At 43.9% G+C, this 4,720-nt stretch overlaps 1 protein-coding gene across 1 annotated transcript in view; it reads right to left on the bottom strand.

Annotated features, from left to right (window-relative positions):
* Nucleotides 1-3,575: 3,575 nt before the first annotated feature.
* ddx6 (DEAD (Asp-Glu-Ala-Asp) box helicase 6) overlaps nucleotides 3,576-4,720 on the bottom strand; it is a 36,172-nt gene continuing 35,027 nt past the window's right edge. The window contains exon 14 of the mRNA XM_056283147.1: nucleotides 3,576-4,720. This exon is cut by the window's right edge and continues 2,161 nt beyond it. The gene's annotated coding sequence lies outside the window, so the exon portion shown is untranslated.

Below are 4,720 nucleotides of genomic sequence, written 5' to 3'. Positions count from 1 at the left end.
AGTACAAATCCTGGATGTTCATGTGAGAAACACAACACCTTGCCCGGACTCACATGACAGAAACACACACTCCTGATTCGACCACATCAGACTCATGTACAGATAAGACTGTCATCACTGCTGTTAATCCAGCTGATGTACCTGTAGAAACTCATTCCCCCAAACAAACGTCTCAGGACAGATGTTACCCGGACAGGCACACAAGACCTCACCAGAGACTTGAGTTCTAAATGGGTCTTATTATTAAGTTGGTAATTGTATGTTAGGGGTAAAATATTTTGTTTGGGTTTTTTTTTTTTGTTAGTACAGGGCCCCATAAGAAAAAGAGAGTTGCTGTACTATACTGCTCAAAAAAATAAAGGTAACACCTAAAAACACAATATAGACCTCGATGAATGAAATATTTCAGCTGAAAATCTTTATTTATTAGACAGAGGAATGTGTTTAGAGCAAAATAACCTAAGGATGATCAATGGAAATCAAAATCATTAGCCCATTAAGGTCTGGATTCAGAATCATACTCAAAATCAAAGTGGAAAATGAGAACATAGGCTGATCCAACTTCTGTGGAAATTCTTCAAGACGATTCAAAATGAGGCTCAGTAGTGTGTGTGGCCTCCACGTGCCTGTATGCACTCCCTACAACGTCTGGGCATGCTCCTGATGAGACGACGGATGGTCTCCTGAGGGATCTCCTCCCAGACCTGGATCAGGGCATCGGTCAACTCCTGGACAGTCTGTGGTGCGACATCGTGTTGGCGGATGGTACGAGACATGATGTCCCAGAGGTGCTCGATTGGATTCAGGTCTGGGGAACGTGCAGGCCAGTCCATTGCATCAATGCCCTCGACATACAGGAACTGCTGACACACTCTGGCCACATGAGGACGAGCATTGTCATGCATGAGCAGGAACCCAGGGCCCACTGCACCAGCATATGGTCTGACAAGGGGTCTGAGGATCTCATCCCGGTACCTAATGGCAGTCATGGTACCTCTGGCTAGCACGTAGAGGTCTGTGCGGCCCTCCAAGGATATGCCTCCCCAGACCATCACTGACCCACCGCCAAACCGGTCATGCTGGAGGATGTTGCAGGCAGCAGAACGTTCTCCACAGCGTCTCCAGACTCTCTCACGTCTGTCACATGTGTTCAGTGTGAACCTGCTCTCATCTGTGAAGAGCACAGGGCGCCAATGGCGAATCTGCCAACCAAGATGTTCTCTGGCAAAGGTCAATCGGGCTGCACGGTGTTGGGCTGTGAGCACAGGCCCCAATTGTGGACGTCGGGCCCTCATACCATCCTCATGCATTCTGTTTCTCACTGTTTGAGCAGAAACCTGCACATTAGTGGCCTGTTGAAGGTTGTTTTGTAGGGCTCCGGCAGTGCTCCTCCTGTTCCTCCTTGCACAAAGGACCAGATAGCGGTCCTGCTGCGGGTTTGTTGTCCTCCTGCGGCCCCCTCCACGTCTCCTGGTGTACTGGCCTGTCTCCTGGTACCTCCTCCATGCTCTGGACACTGTGCTGGGAGACGCATCAAATCTTCTTGCCACAGCACGCATTGATGTGCCATCCTGGATGAGCTGCACTACCTGAGCAACTTCTGTAGGTTGCAGATACCGCCTCATGCCACCTCTAGTGGTGAGGGCACTAGCAAAATGAAAAACTAACCAAAGATCGGCCAAAAAAGATGAGGACAGGCAAATGGTCTGTGGCCACCACCTGCAAATCCATTCCTGTTATAGGGGTTGTCTTGCAAATTGTCTAATTTCCACCTGGTGGAAATTAGACAATTTACCAAAAGGTGAAATTGATTCACAAATCAGTGTTGCTTCCTAACTGGACAGGTTGATATCTCAAAAGTGTGATTGACTTGGAGCTACATTGCATTGCTTATGTGTTCCCTTTATTTTTTTGAGTAGTGTAGTTAAATAAAAAGGGAGGAGTGTAGCACACAGCCTACAGTATAATAACGGACTACTTTCTGTTGCAACACGTTGCATGCGCTAATAGGCGCGGATTGTTCGGTTATGTTACGTTGCGTGGCTACGAGTAAAGCACCAGAAACCTTAGTTTCCTTCGCCAGTGTTTTTATTTATAACGTAGTTGTGTAAACAGGCCACATTCACAACAACACGATATATATTCAACATAGCCTTCAACACTATTTGATTCACATTTGTGGTGATTCATACAAACTTTATTGCTCTGACGAACAGGGACCGGTCTCATGAACCAGTCTGCACTCTGCACTGACCTGCAGGACGACTTCCCCTCCGCTCCAACTGGGAGGCTTTGGGCTTCCCCTCACACATCTGGAGCACTCAGCCCTACTGGATGGTTCTGGGATTGACAACGACGTCAGGAAAACTAACAGTGACTGGCACATAGGAACATAACGTTAGCAGTAACTTATCACTACGCTAGCATTGGCTAGTACAAAACCATGCTAGGTGCTAACGTTACACGTCCGGATCTTACCTTGGTAATTGTGGATGGTAGCATGAAACGTAAAGTTTGAAGCCCCTCTCCTTTTTAGTACCTGGTGTACGACAGGTTTCTTGGATAATGCGACTAACGTCGTTAACCGTGAGTTTGGGTAGATCTTGAAGAGACCGAGTGAAAAACGCCACTGCTTCGGCCATTGTCGTCAGTTGTCCTTACCACTTCCGGCTCTGCCCGGAAATAATAGAGCTGGCCGAGTCGGAATCGAATGGTTCGCGACCAATCAGATCATTAGCTAGATGGACGACGAATTCGTCACGCCAGACTTCCGGCCAACGCTGCGATGCAGAATCCAGACCAATAAAAAGTGAGTTACAAAAGGCACAAATTAGTTGAACATTACAAGAAAGCTGGGAACAACCAACTTTCGAGCGAAGGTCTGAAGTAAACTGAACTGATGCAAGGTAAGAACACCATCATGGTAAACCACCACTGGGCCTGTATGGAGGGTGCACTTTAAATTCAGTTCAGAGCCCAGTAACCTGCCAAAGCATCTTAAAAACGAGGTTGCTCAAGTTAAAATCTCTTCACACAAACATTCCTTAGGTCAGCCATTACATTTGGAACCAGCCACGTTCTGTCCTAGCTTCTAGAATCTCGTTCTTAAACGTTTAATGGACACCTATACCAGGGAAGGGTTTTCTTTACATCCATTTAACCCATCAGAGAAAACCTGCTCAAACTAACGTTCTTTCCATACTGTGAAATAAATGATTTTTAAATTGTCCACCAACAACTTTCAACAAGTCCTGCTTCATATATATATAAATCTGAGTCATATTATTGGCTCTAAGTCTTACCTGTCACATGGTGGAAAAGCACCATGAACAAACACAATATCAAGTAATTAATCTCTGACTGAAAACCTGCCACATGACAATACTGTACAAGCCTTGAGGGGGGGGGGTATTCGATTAACTCTAGGTTATAGTTCACAAAACACCAGGCTATGTAACGAAACCACAGCACAACACTTCCACCTAGTGGACAATTTGAGGCAGCTCTTCTCCATTATATTAGGACTCATTTTTCAACTGGATAACAAATTCAAGACCAAATTAATTAGACACAGGAAATTTCAGTGAGCTTTATTGTCAACAAAAACTTCTTCAAATCACTTCCAATAAGAACAGATATTTTTTTGAAAGTCCATTATATCTCGCTTCACTGAAAGAAATTGCCAATTATGAATAAAGGCCGAATTTTCAAGGCTTTAGATGCTTCAGTTAAAATTGACGCCATGATTTTCAACAAAGTGAACCCTGACGGAGCAGATTTGAAGCAAAAACCTAAGGGCAAATTTCTCAAAATTTTTCATACCCAACACTTATCTTTTAGATCTTTGGAACATGTTATTGCCCCTCCCCATGGAATTTTTTCCGATGCATCAATTGTGAGAGGAATTCCAAAAGAACTACTCTCAAATCTTCCTTGATTGGCAAGCAATGGAACAAGCCAGAGTTTACACACCAGCTGAGCTGTGTGCTGCAATTAAAACTATCAAGGAGATTAATATCTGCATCAGGGCAGCAAGTTATTTTCCCCAACCCTTTAAATTTAGCAACAGAAAAACCTTCAAGAGTGAGACAATTTAGATATGTGTACAAACCATCCAATTAGGTAGATCAAATCTACGGTGAGATACTCTCGTCTCAATCTTAAAGATAATTCAAAGCCCGAGCCACTGGGAGCGTAGCGAAACGCCATCAAATGCAGCGTAAACAAAAGAAATATATATCCTGAGGGATAATTAATTTCACCACCAAAAACTTCAGCTGTGGCTACGACTACCAGTGGCCTGATAACAGACAGCCGCCAAGTGCCTGTGATTTGACCCCTGTTCTCTAATCTGTTAACATTTCTTACCTTTTAAAAGTTTAACTCCCACCCACCCACAAAAACATCCTAATGAGAAAAATGTAAGTATTAGGGGACAGATTTTAGAGAACAGGGATCACAGTTTTAACCAACAAGAAATTCAGTGAGAAATACAGGCTATTCTCGCCTTGCAAAAAGGTGGTGGTCTTAAAACAGGTCAATAAATAAAATTTGGATTACTTCTTGTTGGCTCAAACCAAGTCAAAAATAAAAGCATCTCACCATTTTGGTGTCAAGGGGTTTCTTGAATTTGTAGAAAGGCTCAAGCTGACCAAATAAGGGGTCAGAAGCGCTTAATGTCAAAAAAGAATGAAGCTTGCATAATACCACAAGCTTTTGT

The sequence above is a fragment of the Lampris incognitus genome, chromosome 7 (assembly GCF_029633865.1).
Source record: "Lampris incognitus isolate fLamInc1 chromosome 7, fLamInc1.hap2, whole genome shotgun sequence".
Classification (NCBI taxonomy): domain Eukaryota; kingdom Metazoa; phylum Chordata; class Actinopteri; order Lampriformes; family Lampridae; genus Lampris; species Lampris incognitus.
Note: the sequence above shows the minus strand (reverse complement) of the source record. Positions and strands in the feature narration are given on the sequence as shown.